Source organism: Lepidochelys kempii, chromosome 2 (genome assembly GCF_965140265.1).
Source record: "Lepidochelys kempii isolate rLepKem1 chromosome 2, rLepKem1.hap2, whole genome shotgun sequence".
Lineage (NCBI taxonomy): Eukaryota > Metazoa > Chordata > Testudines > Cheloniidae > Lepidochelys > Lepidochelys kempii.
This window is the reverse complement of record NC_133257.1, coordinates 165,526,140-165,545,119: the sequence shown is the minus strand read 5'-3', so window position 1 is coordinate 165,545,119 and position 18,980 is coordinate 165,526,140.

Below are 18,980 nucleotides of genomic sequence, written 5' to 3'. Positions count from 1 at the left end.
AAATGTACAATAAAAAAAAATAAACAACCACCTGATCTATTACAATGCATGTATGACCACCAAAGCCATCAGATGATCTTGCCATAGCAAGATACTCTCTAGCCCCATATAAGCTCCTAGGGTGGAATCCATACCATTTAAACATTCCATAAATGTTTAAGCACTCTTTAGGTACTATATACCGTATATAGCCTTATGACAAAGTTCTACAGAATTTAATAGGAATGAAGACTATAGGATTTGTAGAAGTTATTTTAGAAACCTACAGAATATCATAGATAATGATATCCCTGCTATAGAATTGAATAAGTTGGTTACAAATTCTATAGGAAAGTTCCCTGTTAAATTCTATAGGACTTTGAAGGTGATAGCCATAAAAATAATAGTTGACCTGAAAGAATTTAGGACATTTTGAATAATGTATAGTTCAATCATCTGGGAGAAAAAGAAGAATCATCCACAAAACTGAAAGCAAACCTGATTCTTTTTTGAGGATAGAAAAAAAAAAAAAGCTCGGATTCCCTGGCCATTTTCCTAAACCTATATGCTGTTTAAATATGCTAGCCCTGACTTTATGTAGGTTACCCTGGTATAAATCTGAGTAACTCCACTGAGATCAAACAGATGTAACTGTGAAACCAGTGTCAGTGAGAAAAGACTCAGGCCTACCATATTTGAAGTAGTGAAATAGCGTCAGATCCAAGCAGCCTCCATGGCCCTCCTGGATGCTTTCTGCAACCTTTGATGTTGCAACAAATACAACTCAGTATGACTGGGGGACTTAGGCCATATTCTGTATCTACTGACTTTCATATTGGGGAAAATAAAGTTTAAATGTAAAAGTCATAGAGTGTAATCTTGTTTGCCTGAAATAAGGAACCTACAGTAAATATAATAAAATTAAATGTTTAATAAGACTATGAGGTAAACCCAACGCTGTTTATCTTCCTGGATTCCCAGTACTCTGGGAGTGATGAGAGGGTATAGTGAAAATGGGGTTGAAGGAAAATGGGAAATTGTGTGGTTGTCCCTATAAAAATACAGTCAACCAATTGTGATGGGGTGTACCAGGTCCCCTGCTGGAGGCCCTACAGACTGACTACATCATACCCCAGGAAGGAAAAAGTGAAGATGGATCCTCCAGGCCTTCCTAGAAAGGCTGCACAGAAGCAGCCAGCCAGGCTCAGATAAAAGGAGCTACAGAACCTGAGCAGGTCAGTTCCTGGCTGGAGCTAGAGGGGTGTGGAGGGGAGCTCTGGACAAAGAAGCTTGTTGTCGCTGAAGATGGGGGGGTGGGGCACTCACCTCTTCAGCCACATCTCTGGATCCTTTAAATTCCACTCTTCCCTCCAGCTTCCAAGGGAGTTTTGATCCGTTCTCAGGACTTGGACCACTTTGTTAGGGGCTGGTGGGGGAACCCCGGCCTGCCAACTACTTTAGTTTCCAATTCTGGGCCCCTACAAGCAGCAGCAAAATTTGGTACCAGAGATGGGTTCTCTTTCAACTGGCCCCTTGATAAAACTTCTAGCCCAGCACAGAACTCCATTGAAACTCAACTTCTACTAACTGAAGGGTTACAAGGGGCCCAGCAGGCCAACAGCAACACAGGTGTTTCAGCTCAAGAGGTATGCCCTTGTCACACCAGTGCTAAATACATAAAATACATCTCCTTGAGCTGTTGATTATACTTCTGGAATGACAGTATAAACTTGATGTGTCAGTCTACCTTGCATGGTTCTCCTATGTTCCTGTGAAAACACCACTCTCATAATGTGCTGCTGAAAAGGTCTTAGATTTGAACAAGAGGGATCAATAAAAGAAGAAATATTCATAGAGTAAAATACCTGCCTTGCATTTTATCTTAATTTAGCGATTTCATTATTCTAAATTTATCTCACCCTCATGTTACCTTACTCAAGCCATTAGTGAGTAATAAAATGTTAATGTTAATTAGTTAACTCCTTGTTATGTACCATCTTGCAATTTTCTGTGAGCTGCACTCTGAAAAACATGACCCAATGTATTTCCCAATGAAAGCAGAACACTAGTAGAAAAATTGAGTTTCCAGATATCCCAAAAATTATAAGATTTTTTAAAAGCATGGTTGTTTTCTTATGAATTGATTGGCATTCATCATCTCTGAAAATATTTTTAGAACCATGTATAAAATCTGAAAAATAAGCATTATCGTTTCTTTAACAAAGAAATAACCTATAGAGAATGATTAGTCAAAGATAACATCTTTGGCCAGATCCTGTGCTGGCACAAAGCAACAAAGCTCCACTGAATTTAATGGACTTGCCCAAGTAGAAGATCTGACCCAGTGTGTTTAAATGACAGAACTGGGAGTTAGGAGATTGGAGTTCTATATCTGGCTCTTCCAGACACCTTCTATTCATTTGCCTGGGCAAATCAGGTTACATATTTGTGTCTGAGTTTCTCATTTCTTACAAGGAGTCTTTTTAATTTTCAGATCGAAAGTGCTAGAGAAATATAAAATATTAGCAACAGACAGGATAGGGTTTTATTTTTAATAAACAATATAATCCCTTTTCAGATCACTCTGGTAGCAAATCAATCTGAGAGACACAAGGTGGGTGAGGTAATATCTATCTTCTACTGGTGAAAGAGACAAGCTTTGGAGCTCCACAGAGCTCTTCTTCAGGTGACCGCTGTGGAGCTCGAACACTTCTCTCTTTCACCAGCAGAAGTTGGTCTATTAAAAGATATTACCTCACCCACCTTGTCTTTCTCAGATTGATTGACTAATAAAAGCTATTACCTCACCCACTTATCTCTGTCATATCCTGGGACCAACATGGCTGCAACAACACAAATAGTCAATCAATCTGTCATCTAGAGCTGGGCTTCCTGCCATAATATACATATTAGCATGGATGCTTCCAGCTTTTGTCATTGACATTAGGCTGGCCATCCTAACCTTGTGCCATAAGTTTCATTGCAGTCTCTCCCCCTAACTTTGGGTCATGATCTGCCTGGCTTTTACCCAGGTGCACAGTGGGAGGTCATCTGGAGCCTCCGTTCCCACCTTTCACATCCTAAGGAAGGTGCAGGAATGGCAAATTTCCAGCCCTTACTTTCATGGGGGGGAGGGGAGGGTCTGTCCCCTCCCTACTCCCTCTATTTTCAGTTCAACTAGATTCCTAAACCCATGCCTACCTTAAACACATGAGTAGAATGGGACTATGCACATGCTTTAAGCTTAAATACCTTGCTGAATCACAGCCTAGAACTGATCATCACCCTAAGGGTGTGGTAGTCTGGCTGGCAACTATGAGGTAGTAAACTGCACCACATAAAGGGATATAGCAGGAAGCGTTCATAGGTTGCATGCCCAGAAACTTTTGGAGGCATTGTGATGAACTATGTTTAATTATGTTTTTTTTTCCCCCGAGCTTGATATCTTCAGTGATACTGAGCCTCTTCAAAGTAAATAATTTTCTATGCTCTGAAAGTCTCTCTTCAGAAAATATTAGAATAAATGTCCAAGGTCATAAGTAAGCTGGTTCAGAAAAAAAATCTATCCAGAAACATTTGTTGTATATTTTGTTTATTATTTCTGACAGCATGGAGTAAATTTTCAGTTCAACACCTGAGGATTGATGGTAGATTCTATTCTTATTAAGAAAAGGAGTACTTGTGGCACTTTAGAGACTAACCAATTTATTTGAGCATAAGCTTTCGTGAGCTACAGCTCACTTCATTGGATGCTGTAGCTCACGAAAGCTTATGCTCAAATAAATTGGTTAGTCTCTAAGGTGCTACAAGTACTCCTTTTCTTTTTGAGAATACAGACTAACACGGCTGTTACTCTGAAATCTATTCTTATTAACTTTCAAATGGTTTCATGACTAAGCTCCTATGTACTATACAAAAACTTGGATACTGCCCTTGAGTTTGAAATTTTAGCAAAGAGCCCAGTACCAATTTTAATACTGGTATTGCAATAATGGTTAGCATTCACATTGCTAAGTACAAATGTGCATGGCGGAGTGCATTATTCTTTGAGTATTGATGTAATAATAATGGCTTATTATTTGCATTTATAATACGGAAGAACATTTCTTGGAAATTGACTTGCAAGTCATCATCATTTCTTACTGAGCTTTTAATTAATGTAAATGCTTTGCTCTTAGATGTGTACATATACATAATATGGTAAAGTTACAGGCTAAAAGGTATCCCTTAACTGCTAATTGAGGAGGCAGTGTTTCCTAGTGGTTACAGCACTAAATTGGGACTCAGAAGACCTAGGCTCTATTCCTCAGCCCCTAGCCTGCTGGGAGAGCTTCTGTAACTCAGTTTCCCTAGCTGAGCTTTGTAAGGTTCTTTAAGATCTATTGATAAGTGTTATTTATTTTTTATTAAATTGGGCAGCTGGGATATTAGCTAGAAGAAAACAACTGACATATAGTTCCTCTACTTGTTTCCATTCAATGATATCACTGGTAGTTACAGAAAGCCACTATCACATGAACAATAGGCCTGATTCATTCCTCCATTACTACAGGTTATTTTACAGTCTGTTGTCCATGTGTAACTCTAATGATTTCAATGAAATGATATTCACATTAAATGGGCCTGATTCACCAGTGCATTAACTCCCAACAATTTTGAAAGAAGTTAGTGGTTCATTTGCTACATAGTGAATATGTATCAAATCATGCAATGGGCCTGATCCTGCTTCCACTGAAGTCAATGACCAAACTTCCATTGATTTTGGTGGTGTAGAACTGAACCTGACACACTGCTGGAATGTCATTAGAATAGAATGGAATTTAGCTGTAGGATAAATATGCCATAGCTGTCTGGTATTTCCAGATGCTGCAACCAACAGTGTAGAGAGAGTCAGCGTTACACACACAAGCTAGTATCTAATACTACATTATGAAGGATTTACAAAGCTGTACAGAGAAAAAGCATCTTGAAAAAAAATGCAGGGATGGGAATCTTTGTCCTCAGAACTAGACCAGAGCTGCAAAACAGATTTGGCATCAGAAAATGGGAGAGAAAATTGTGCATTAGTCATTTACATCTGCTGTTTAAAATGGGCTCACTGTTGCCAAACAAATGAAGCTCAGCAAGATAGATGAAAAAACAGGGAGAATAGAAGAAGTGAACAGTTACATTACGCCATGCGCTGTTCAATCTAGTTAGTTCCTTCAATCCCAAACAGACTTTTAGACACACTGCAGTTGTCATAGGAGGCATTGGAGGTAGAATGAAAGTTCCAGGAATAGTGCAATGTTTGTATAATTTGGCTTAGCTGTTTGGGTTGTGTGATCGGAATATGTATCATGGTAGATTTAGCAGAATGTCAGGGACATTGATTGCATTCTTGAAAAATATGGAGGAAAAAGGTCCAGTGAGACTCTTGGAGACCCACATCACCTCCCACCTGACTGAGTTCAAATTGCAACCTTATCACTGGAGGTAATCTCAGTATCAAATATCTGAGCAAGGATTGAACATATTTAAAATCTATAAAAATGTAAATGAGTCAAGGCAAGCAAATTACTGTGATGAAGGATGATTGAAAAGTGAAAATGCCATGGTGGCAAACAACATTGCAATGAATCAGACAGCATTTTTTCCATTGTTTAAAAAAATAAAGCAGGTTAGGAAGGTTTGTAAGCTATTAACTCTTGTAAAAAAATTGTATTGTCAAGGTAACTTAATTTAATGGAAATATCAAGTAAAAACCGTGACATTGGTATGAATTTTCTAGAACACAGGATATTTTGTGACACACAGCATTACCACACTGCTGCCACTGTGCTATAGGAATGCTATACAGCTGTACAGTCTGAAGTGTTTATCTAAAGATAAAACCTTTAAGTGCCTCAGAATGAAACCTGGTTTGGAAGGTGCTGAGTACCTCCTAAGAGATCCAGAAAACCATCAAATCAATAGCGATTTAAGGTCTTCAGCACATTTATGGCAGTGGGCCTGAACTAAAACACCAGATCCAGATCTTAACTTTGCAATTAAGGCCCACATCTGTATGAATCTGTTGGTGTTTGGTATAGGATGCTAATGTGCCTTGAAGTAAATAGACTATGCACTGACAGACTTGGCAACTTAGTTTTTCCAAGCAGCAATCAGGCAGAGGGGGAAAAAACCCTGACTTTACCATTTATAAACTTTTCCTCCGGATCTCTGTTGCGCTGAAATAAATGGTCACGAAATGTAATATTGAACAATATCTGACAACTTCCCTTATTACCTATCAATACAACTTGGTGTTTATTATGCCTTTTCTAGAACTACCACTTTAGAGGTTGAACAGTTATCATAACATTAGTCACTCTGATTCTGGTATAATGTTCTATCAAGCACTTTCTGGTGATGAAGGTACTTCTGAGAAGGTTAGAGAAGATGCAGTTTGTGGTGGGTCCACTGGTTACTTAAGGGAAAGATTTCCCTCCATGATTGTGAGGTGGAGTGCTATGCTTGAATTTATACCCAAGACACATGGTGTGCTAAAATATTAATGCACAGCCCAAGTGTCTATGTACTGTCCTAATATTTATGGGAATAAGAGGCCCATATTTAGTCATTTGCAATCATACGCACTTATATTTTTCAGCAGGTGGTAAAAGAGTTAGTATACTGTGAAGTTGTATCATTGCAGCAATACTCTATGTATCCACTTATTTTATTTGAATTTAGTGCTCAAGAAAGTGCCAGGTTGTCAGTCCTGGGGCTGACATCTGCTATGGAATTGATAATGCACAGACAGCAGCAGCACAATCTTTCCCCATATTGTTCAGCCTTGGTGCCTCAACCCTGATCTGTGAGGACCAACTCTAGGGCTGGCATTATAGTTCACCCTCATATTTAGCACCTGGTCTCTCTGCTAAGACTACCAGCAGTGAGACTGTTCATAAATTATTGTGATCATGAACACTGATCTACTGGAACCCACAATGAGATCATTGACTTATTCCACATAGCTCACCAAGCAGTCTCAGACAATAGCTGAGCCAATAAAGAAGTGAAAGTCTCTGCATCTAAATACAGACCTGTCAAGTCCATTATAGACTTTTAAAAGTTCTAGATGTAAAAACAAAACCCCTCAAGCCTTAATTTGATTTGACAACTCTATGCCTAAATCTTCTCAGTTTTACAGCAGTGTAATTCCATTGACTTAAGTGGGCTACATCCGGATTTATCCTGGTTGTACATGAAGCCATAAAAGCATCATTTTCAATTAATCCTAAAATGTCCCCTTCAATTTTTTCACAGACGTTTAATCACTTGTGTTCCCATTGTCTTTTTACCCTTAGTAGAAAGTTTAGCTGTTTTTGGATGTTTCATATCTTTTGGAGCTATGGTCCTTTTTCCAATGATATTGTGTTCAAAGTACAGTTTTGTATACTGAAACCTACTGCCACTTGAGTTTAAGCTACAGAGATAAGGATTTAGGTTTGTAAAAGGAGATGTTCTCTTTTTATCCATATTTTTGAAATTGCATATGCTTTAGTGGGAACATAAGTCAATGCTATTGAGTGCATGTGGTTTGGGTGTGGGTTTACCAGAAGAGACCTGAGAGTTTCTAAATGCTTAAATAATATTACAATGACAAGTTTTCAATATCAGCAAATATCAATTCACTGGAGCTGAACACTAGAGATCAGAGCTCCACACTCCACTGTGAGCTGCTCTGTGGGTTCCTCTTTACATGGGGAGGAACGACAAGTCTAAAAACCAAAAATCTTTTGAAAGAACAGGTGGGAATTATAAATCCCAAATGACACTAAACCAACTATAATCTCATTCTGAACATTAATTTTGCGTAGTCATTCATGAAGCAAGAACACAGTGCACTCAACAAAAAGTAAGATGCCCTTTTAATGGCATGCATTTCCAAGGTGCAGAGTATCTGCAGCTTCCATTCCCTTCAAAAGGATTTGTGGGCAATCAAATCTTTTGAAAAGCAGCCCACTAATTGCCTAGGTCATTCAAGATTCTCAGACTGAAAAAACTTCCCCCAAAAGGCAGTTTAAAGTTCTCTCCACACAGCCACTCATGGCTTTAAATTGAAGACAGTTGTGGATTCTCCACACCACCAACTTTGCTTTGTGCCACACAGAACAGAGTGAATTTACAATGGGTGCAGATTGTCCTTGGTGAACTTCCCTATGCAACTGACTGACATCTGCCCTTCTCCACTGCACCTGGGCAGAGCCTGGGCAGGCTAGGGAATCAAGCCTGAAAGCAAATTTGTTATCAATTGAATTTGGGGGAGGGAATTCCATATGTCATATATTATTTATATCAAGGATTGTAATTGTCCTTGTTTGTTGTTTGGGAAACAGTTACCGCCAAATTCAACATAGAATCATAGAATATCAGGGTTGAAAGGGACCCCAGAAGGTCATCTAGTCCAACCCCCTGGTCGAAGCAGGACCAATTCCCAGTTAAATCATCCCAGCCAGGGCTTTGTCAAGCCTGACCTTAAAAACCTCTAAGGAAGGAGATTCTACCACCTCCCTAGGTAACGCATTCCAGTGTTTCACCACCCTCATATTGAAAAAGTTTTTCCTAATATCCAATCTAAACCTCCCCCACTGCAACTTGAGACCATTACTCCTCGTTCTGTCATCTGCTACCATTGAGAACAGTCTAGAGCCATCCTCTTTGGAACCCCCTTTCAGGTAGTTGAAAGCAGCTATCAAATCCCCCCTCATTCTTCTCTTCTGCAGACTAAACAATCCCAGCTCCCTCTGCCTCTCCTCATAAGTCATGTGTTCTAGACCCCTAATCATTTTTGTTGCCCTTTGCTGGACTCTCTCCAATTTATCCACATCCTTCTTGTAGTGTGGGGCCCAAAACTGGACACAGTACTCCAGATGAGGCCTCACCAATGTCAAATAGAGGGGAACGATCACGTCCCTCGATCTGCTCGCTATGCCCCTACGTATACATCCCAAAATGCCATTGGCCTTCTTGGCAACAAGGGCACACTGCTGACTCATATCCAGCTTCTCATCCACTGTCACCCCTAGGTCCTTTTCCGCAGAATGAGCACCCCAACTCCTATTGAGGTCAATGCATGTTTTGCCTGAATAAGAGCATCAGGACTGGGCCTCAGGGTCTGAACTGACATTCATAAAAATCTAGTATTGGAAAGTGCTCCCCAAAGTCAAACACAGCTTCTGCTTGAAGCAATGGAAACGCAAGTTCCAAACAGAAATGGAAAGGAGATAAGTGTGGGAATAGGAAAAATCTTTACGATTCTGACTTTGTGCTCCAACCAAATCTTGTTGAAAACAAGAATGTTTCAGGATTACAAATTTATCAAAAGGTCATTGACTCCCCCCACCCCCAAATGTATATAATATATATTTCCATTCAAACTCCACTGGTTTTCCTGGAGTTATAGCAGGTATGTATTTGGCTACTAAGGGTAAAATACCCCACAAAGTAGTGTAAATATTCAGGGCTGGGTCAGGATAATTAATAGTTTGCCCTGTGTGCTAGAGTCCAAAGTGTCCAAAATTTTTTTAGGCATTTTATGGTTTGTTTTGTAACTTAGATCAAACTTTTAAAGAACAATGTTGGCATAACTGCTTCTATTGAAGTCGATGATAAAACTGACTTCAGTGGAATGGAAGTTAAACCAACCCAGAGCACTTCTGAAAATCCAACTGTAGATGCCTAGATCCTAAAGACAGGCTCTTAGGCCCAGGTCCTTAAAGGAATTTAGGTGCCTAACTTCTACTGAAAATCAATAGAAGTTAAGAGTCTAAATACCTTTGAAGATGTGGTCCTTAAATCCTCTGAGTGGCAGCTTTGTCACCTTTTGGGGTTAATGATACTGACCTCCTATGTGAAGCACGTTGAGACACTGATGAAAAGCATGATATAAGAGCTAGGTATTTTATTAAAATCAGTGATTTTTAGGCCTCTAAGCATCTAAAAGCCTAAATTTAGAGACCCATTTTAAAACCATCTTATAATATTTAAAGGCATGCTAAAATATGGCTTAGGTGCTTAACTCCCTAGTTACCTAGAGATAGTCAAACAATTTCTAAATAATGGTTACAAATGTTGATTTTTTTCTTTCACTTGACAATTTGATATTTAAAATTATAATTTAGTTTTCAGACCAAGGCCTAGAGACCTCAGGCCTTTGGCCTATTAGGCAATTGTTCTAGAGTACTAAAAAGCAGCTAATAGAGCTTCAGGCTCATCCTATTAGGCACAACCAAATGAAAGCAGACAGCCTATGTTTAAGAAAGGGTATATCTCTATGCTGGGTCTCAAGGCAGACTATAACGGTGTGAACTGCAACATGCACCAAAGTGTTGCCCTAAGTGGACACTGCTGGTGCAAACTGAAAGGTACCAAATGGCATTAAGATAGTCGTGGTTATAATAGTTGGAGTCTACTATATTGTAGTCTGCACTGCAGCACAGTGTAGACAAATCCATAGATGTAACTCTTCCAGAGCAAAGAAGATGCTTGTTCATCAGTGCTGCATGTTTGCTAGAGTAAATGTTGGTAATGAAACCTAACTATATAGAAAAAGTCTAGTGCCATCTTTAAGTTAAATAGGTGACAGTCTTGATAGAAGAATAAAATATAAAACTAGACTGTACACTTAGGGCTCAATCGTAGCTTTGCCACAAGCTCAGCATAAGGGGCAGTGCATTCCTATCCTGCCCCAGGAGCAGGGAGACAGACTCAGAGAAGGTTCCTCAAAATCTCCTAGGAGAGTGAACTGTGCTGGGTCTACCCTCCATTACTCCAGTTGATGGGTTGAGGGAGGGGGTGGAGTGTTGTCACTGTCTGGGCCCCTCCTTCAATGCTGTTACCTGTAATGCAGGTAGCTTGTGTGGGAGTGTAAGGGGGTACAGTGTGCCCTTTTACTCATCTCCACCACTGAACTAGCCGGGCCACAATTTAGCCCAAACATAACTCGGTTATGTTAACTTGTGGAGATGTTCAGATTTTTATATGAAAAAATATTTTTCATTTCATTTTGATGAAAAATTGAAACTTTCAAATGATACACATTTTTTCCACACTTCAAAAAACATTTTTCATAAAAAATGTCCAAAAAGTCAGTTGTCCTCAATGTGGATTTAGAACATAACATGACCATTGTGATGCTACACTCCATAAAGATAGTTATGATTTGATTATAGCATAACTTATGTTTTGTGCAAGATAAGACATGTGAGATATCATTGGAAAGGTTATGGTTTGCTGAATACAATTATCCTATTTGGATGCATGTATCATTTTTGTATCTGAAATTAGGAATATTGACTATACATCTGTACTACGAAAATGTTTGCACCTGGGGAATGCCCACCAGACAGGATGCAATCAGTCTGGATGGGCCATTAGAGAGAACAATAGGTCTTGGAAGATGTTTATCATCTTCCTGGAAAGCCTTCCTCTGGACACTACAAATAAACGTTGACTCATGGCTGCTTTGACAATGCAGGGTCATGTGATCATGTCACCTGGTACTTGACTCTATGATAGAATACCACTATTTTTCCCACTGTGTTGAGGGGGGACCACACTGGAAAACAAAGGATTCCTGCCAAATGAAAAGCTTATTTAAGGCTGGGGAGGAACAATCGGGGTTGTTCTTCACTGAATCCCCACCCAAGGTGACTGCTGTGAACATAAGAAACAAAGACCAAGGTGGGGGGAAAAGGACTGAGCTCAGGCTGGGAAGGTGTCTGGACTGTGAAAAATGCCTGGAGTTTTAAGCTGAAAGCAAGAGCAGCTTGCCTTCAAGAAACTCCGCAATCTGCCTAAAACAGTTAGGGGGGAGAAATTACTATTTCTTTAGTATCTTAAGCTTAGTTTGCGTGTTTCATTTGATAGCCTGCTTTGATGTGTTTGCTAACCCTTATAATCACTTAATCTATCATTTGTAGTTAATAAACTTGTTTTTGTTTTCTCTAAACCCAGTCTGTGGAATTCGTAACTCAGGGGGCAAAAAGCTGTGCATATCTTCCTTCACACTGAGGGAGGGGAAGAATTTTATGAGTTTACATGGTACAGTTCTCTGAGCAGCGCAAGACAATACAATTTTGGGTTTACAGTCCAGAGGGGGTGTGCACTTGAGTGTTGGGTAGTTCCCTAGTTGAGCTTTTCCTATGTGGAGCTGATCTCAGTATTGGTCTTACACAGGTAGGGACACACCCAGCTGCAGAATGTGCTGCAGGAGGCATGAAGGCCTGGCTCAGCAGGACAGTATAAGGGAGCTCAGGCTGGTGGAACAGGCAAGTTCAGTGGTATCCCAGTTCCAAGTGGAATCCCTAGGGGCACCCACCACAGCCACACCGGTCATTATTAACACTGCTTTGCCTGCTATTAAAAAGGTGGATTTGCAAGCAAACCAATACAGCGCTAGCCATGGATAAAGTCTTGGTAGAACATGTGTTTTCTTGCTGGGGATTACTGGTGCAGGTGGAATCAGACTGGGGTCCTTCTTCACTGAAGATAGTTTTTGAAATCCTATATGGCTCTGTTCAGAGTCAAACATCACATCCCATACCATCCTCAGTCACCTGGGCCATTACCATTAAAACTGTACCATTAAAATAACGTTGAGGAAACTAATGGAACCAAATGGGGAAAACTGGGATGCATTGATGCCAGTGAGTCTCATGGATTTGCAAGTAGCCTCTACTGGTTGTTCCCAATTTAAAGCTATGACTGGAAGGAAAACAAGGCATTCTGAACACTTAATGTGGCAAGGAAGTCCAACATAAATTGAGGGAGTAAAAATGGACACTTACCTGCAATTACTGCAGGATCACCTACATCAGGTGCATCTGCAAGAAGCAGGCAGACTGGGGAAAGCCAGGAAAAAGGCTAAGCCTATTTTGTTAAGGGTTAGAGGGAACACATGGGACATAGGCATATGGACAGTTGCTAAACCACCACATAACCTATGTCATAAAATAATGGTCCCTACCATATTCATAAATTGAATTTCTCTTTATATAAGATTCAGACGTACAAAGGAAAGAAGCGGAGAGATTGAGTGTATTTTTTTTGTTGCAAGTACACAAACCAGAGTGTGCCAATGGAATTATGGAGGAACCAGCCACAGTACAAAATGCGGCAACAGATGGCACTCCTGCTCTTCCTGCTGAATAGTCTTAGTGTATGGACTAATTTGTAGCCTCCAGCTTCAGAAACTGAACCACAACTGGAGGAAGCAGAAAAAAAAATGTACTCTGCAAGTCAGAACAGTGGTTTTGGACTTGTTGCAGATTTTCAGTTAAAGGAGTATCTTCATAGACTATTATTTCCATAGTTTGGAACAGACAATGGTCTCTTGCAGCATCAAGATCAGAATGACTATATTAAGATGGGGTACTTGATAAGATACACGAAACCTAAGGGACATTTAATAACCAAAATTTCCTTTATAACTTGGAGTAATGGACCATTTTGGTTACACATCATGCTTCCTAGGGTAAAATTGGGATTTGATAGATTTGACAAATTTGTGCTGCAGAGATATGCACAATACACTATGGATTTCTGAAAAAGACACATTACAATATGCCCAATGGCCTGTGATGGGTGCTAACTAGGGTGGGATCTGAGTTATTTCAGAGATTTCTTTCCTGGGTGTCTGGCTGGTGAGTCTTGCCCACATGCTCAGGGTTTAGCTGATCACCATATTTGGGGTTGGGAAGGAATTTTCCTCCAGGGCAGATTGGCAGAGTCCCTGGGTTTTTTTTGCCTTCCTCTGTAGCATGGGGCCTGGGTCACTTGCTGGAGGATTCTCTGCACCTTGAAGTCTTTAAACCACGATTTGAGGACTTCAATAGCTGAGACATAGGTCAGGGGTTTGTTACAAGAGTGGATGGGTGAGATCCTGTGGCCTGCGTTGTCAGGCTAGACAACCATAACGGTCTCTTCTGACCTTAAAGTCTATGATTTGGAAACCTGGGAGGGGGGTGGGGGAGAGCAGGGGGGAAGAATCACTCCCTTTACCAGTGTTCACTACCATAGGTCAAAAGGTGGGTGATACTTCCAAACTAATTAGAAGAATTTGTGGAAGACTTAGCTTCCATTCCAAAATAATGGAAGTAACAGAACTGCCTTTTGCAGACTGGAAAAGAATTTTCCTTCTTTTCAATGACTAAGGGGAAAGGTTGCAAAATGTGTCAGGGGAAAGGGCAAAAGTTCTGACTAATGATATTTCCTGTGGTACTTGGGAGGATCAAAAGCAATGTGCAAATTCTGTTAAAGGTGGAATGCTCTTTTAAATCAATTAGAGATTGAGAGAAGGAAATCATAAGACTGAGATTCAAACTAGGCATCCAGACCTTGTCAAAATAAATATTCAATTTTGGGTAAAGGTCAAGTTACCTTTAGTTGAATATGATTATAACTAACTGAATCAATGTCCTCAAATGGACACAGGTTCCAATAGTGGACTTATCTACACTTCAATCCCTGGAATGTTGACTAATAAGGTTCCGTTTATGCATTTTCTGGTGGCTTTAAAGTTTCTTAGCTGGAATATAAGAGAATTTTCCTACTGCAAGAATACCAAGGGTAGCCACATTCATTTCAGTACTCCTTGTGGATAAGATAATACTTATCAGCAACAAGTTCAAGATATGGCTAATTTAGGACTTTACCACATTCGTATTCTCTAGTCCCCTAGAAAATGATAGGAATGAAACACTTTGGGAATAAAAAGATCTATTTTAGGATTGTTCAGTACAGGAATGTCTGTTTGGAAATAAACAAGTTAATTATGTGTTGCAACAAGAAGCCAATGAAGTAGTTAATCCAGTTTTTCGGAGTAAGTTTGAAAAGATTTTCAATTTTTATATGCATGCAATTGCTACATTGTGTAATGAAACCCAGATTAAAATTAATGATTTAATATTAGTTAAAGCAAACAGGGATTGCCATATAGCTGTACATTGCATTTACACATACCTGCAAAGATGAGATGGTGCATCCAAGAATGATGAATCCCTGGATGAGAAGAATGGGTATATAATCCTCTCCGATGGTATCTTGATGACGAATGAGCATGCTGATCTAAAATTAGAATATAGCCCTTCTTATAGTCTATTATAACACCACTTAATTAAGCCTACCCTATCTATATTTTTGCTGTCATAATTATATAGGTTCTACTTTCTTATTGACTATTTAACATTAAAATGTCATCTTAATTAAGATCTGTGTAATTGTTCCAATAATCAGGTGAGATATTCATTCACAATTTGTCTAAAACAGTGGTTCTCAACCAGGGGTATGCATACCCCTGGGGGTAAGCAGAAGTCTTTTGGGGGTACATCAACTAAATCAATGTTGATCAACATGGGGTCGTGATCCCCCTTGGGATGGGTTTGGGGGTGGTTGCAAATGAAGGGCTGGCATTATGGGGTGGCAAGCAAGGGAATTGTCTGGTGCCCCACACCACAGGGGGCCATGTGAATCTAAGTTACATGCCTCAGTCCTGGGTGGCGGGGCTCAGGCTTCAGACTCTTGAAAGGGGTACAGTAGTCTGGAAAAGTGGAGAACCTCTGTCTTAGCGGGGAAATCAGTTTTCTGATAAACTCTATCAATGACCCATGTGGGTCTCAATATGATTGCACATAATGGAATTCTTGTTTTCTAGTTTGCTCTCTTTTTAATCTTGGAAGTCAGATTAAAAAACCGAAACAACTATGTTGAAAGAATGATAACGGTTGTAAAGTCAAGCACTCAAAGATAATACCATAGTTATGGTTGCCTATGTCCTCTTATACATGTTCAATATAATTTATGATGTGATCACTTCTTTTCCATGGGACCCATGCCCCATTCTGGGCACACTGACTGGTTAGCTACTCAATATTTCAAAGAATAGGGTAACTATTCAAGGAGCGATTTCTAAATACTTAAGATTTTTGTTGATTTGTTTGCATCAAGTCCATGGTGAAAACACTCTACATGACACACAGAAGAAGCTCCATTGATGTTGCTGTCATCCGATGTTTCATTCAAGGGAAAAAGTATGGTACAAGTATTTACCAGAAAGATTTTTTGGGTATTTTATTTGAATGTATCACATGGAAAAACAAAAAAATGCCAGAAAAAGATAAAAGTCTTGCTCTATGGCACTGGGTACATGATCAGACAATTCTTAATTTTATTTTATTCTCTATCTACAGGTGCTTTAGGCCTGATTTTCCAATACATTATACAAGTTTTGTGCTGGTGCAGTTCTACTGATTTCATTCAAATGACACGTAACTGGTGTGTGAGAGTGTATGTGCGCATGTACATACTGAAAATAGAGAGTGGAATAAGTCAATGAAATGATGCTGATTTACACCAGCTGAGGATTTGACCAATAAATTAAGAGTCCGATAAGGAATGTGTAGGTTATCCCAGTTACAGGTTGTCTACAGTCCAATCAGGAGTTGTGATTGCAGCTCGAGTACATACCTAGGGTCCTGGGTGAGGGTGGGGGTGAAGGGTAGGGGGCTAGTCCATATGTATGTCCATACTGCCAGTTTCATTACTATGGTTTCCCAAACTAGCTTAGGTCTAGCCAATTACACTGAGGACATACCTATAATTCTGGGCTGTCTTGATGGAAACTCACCTAGCTTAAATTAAGCACACTGAACCCACACTAATTTTTAAAGGGCTTGATCCTAATGCCCTCCATCGCTGGAGTTCCCATTTACTTCAGTTTCAGTTTTGTTCACAAAAGGTTGAGCGCCTTGAATTTTACCCAGAGGAAATTTAGCATGCTTTTGAAAACTTACATAAATGTTTCAGTTTTGCCCTGGGAACTTACTAAAAGAATAGCAGCATTTCACTTGCTAGCTCTAATAAGCTAGTGAGTTTCAGCTCATTTCCTTACTCTCCCTGTCTTAGTCAGAGTATACATTTACCATATGTGCTTGCAAAGCTTTCTGCCTTTGTAACTCTCCCTTTTCTAAAGCCCATATGAGGCTCTGAAGAACATTATGCTCAAAAATAAATGCAGATTGGATATCAGTATTCGAAATATTGTGCTGCCACTGGCTTTATCCATTCTGCAATTTGATCTAAATATTGTACTTAGGTTACTGTGGCTAAGATTAATGAGTAAATTATTTTCACACAAGACCATTGATTTTCTTCATTAAATTACAATATATTAAGAACGAACAAGCAGTTATTGTTCTGTGTACTCATATCTGTGTTCTTTAGCTAAACAGGAAATTTCAAAGTAATTACATGTACTCTTTGTATTGTTGCAGGAGCAGCAGAACAAATGATGTAAAGGACAATTGTACCTAGCATGATATCACATCAAAATAATTATGTAAGCTGTAAGAAAAGGAGTACTTGTGGCACCTTAGATCCTAACCAATTTATTAGAGCATAAGCTTTCGTGAGCTACAGCTCACTTCCTCAGATGCATATCGTGGAAACTGCAGCAGACTTTATATATACAGAGAGAATATGAACCAATACCTGCTCCCACCCCACTGTCCTGCTGGTAATAGCTTATCTAAAGTGATCATCAGGTGGGCCATTTCCAGCACAAATCCAGGTTTTCTCACCCTCCACCCCCCCACACAATTTCACTCTCCTGCTGGTGATAGCCCATCCAAAGTGACAACTCTTTACACAATGTGCATGACAATCAAGTTGGGCCATTTCCTGCACAAATCCAGGTTTTCTCACATCCCCCCCACCCCCATACACACACAAACTCACTCTCCTGCTGGTAATAGCTCATCCAAACTGACCACTCTTCAAGTTTAAATCCAAGTTAAACCAGAACATCTGGGGGGGGGGGGGTTAGGAAAAAACAAGAGGAAACAGGCTACCCTGCATAATGACTTAGCCACTCCAAGTCTCTATTTAAGCCTAAATTAATAGTATCCAATTTGCAAATGAATTCCAATTCAGCAGTTTCTCGCTGGAGTCTGGATTTGAAGTTTTTTTGTTTTAAGATAGCGACCTTCATGTCTGTGATTGCGTGACCAGAGAGATTGAAGTGTTCTCCGACTGGTTTATGAATGTTATAATTCTTGACATCTGATTTGTGTCCATTTATTCTTTTACGTAGAGACTGTCCAGTTTGACCAATGTACATGGCAGAGGGGCATTGCTGGCACATGATGGCATATATCACATTGGTGGATGTGCAGGTGAATGAGCCTCTGATAGTGTGGCTGATGTTATTAGGCCCTGTGATGGTGTCCCCTGAATAGATATGTGGGCACAATTGGCAACGGGCTTTGTTGCAAGGATAAGTTCCTGGGTTAGTGGTTCTGTTGTGTGGTATGTGGTTGTTGGTGAGTATTTGCTTCAGGTTGCGGGGCTGTCTGTAGGCAAGGACTGGCCTGTCTCCCAAGATTTGTGAGAGTGTTGGGTCATCCTTTAGGATAGGTTGTAGATCCTTAATAATGCGTTGGAGGGGTTTTAGTTGGGGGCTGAAGGTGACGGCTAGTGGCGTTCTGTTATTTTCTTTGTTAGGCCTGTCCTGTAGTAGGTAACTTCTGGGAACTCTTCTGGCTCTATCAATCTGTTTCTTTACTTCTGCAGGTGGGTATTGTAGTTGTAAGAAAGCTTGACAGAGATCTTGTAGGTGTTTGTCTCTGTCTGAGGGGTTGGAGCAAATGTGGTTGTATCGCAGAGCTTGGCTGTAGACGATGGATCGTGTGGTGTGGTCAGGGTGAAAGCTGGAGGCATGCAGGTAGGAATAGCGGTCAGTAGGTTTCCGGTATAGGGTGGTGTTTATGTGACCATTGTTTATTAGCACTGTAGTGTCCAGGAAGTGGATCTCTTGTGTGGACTGGACCAGGCTGAGGTTGGTGGTGGGATGGAAATTGTTGAAATCATGGTGGAATTCCTCAAGGGCTTCTTTTCCATGGGTCCAGATGATGAAGATGTCATCAATATAGCGCAAGTAGAGTAGGGGCTTTAGGGGACGAGAGCTGAGGAAGCGTTGT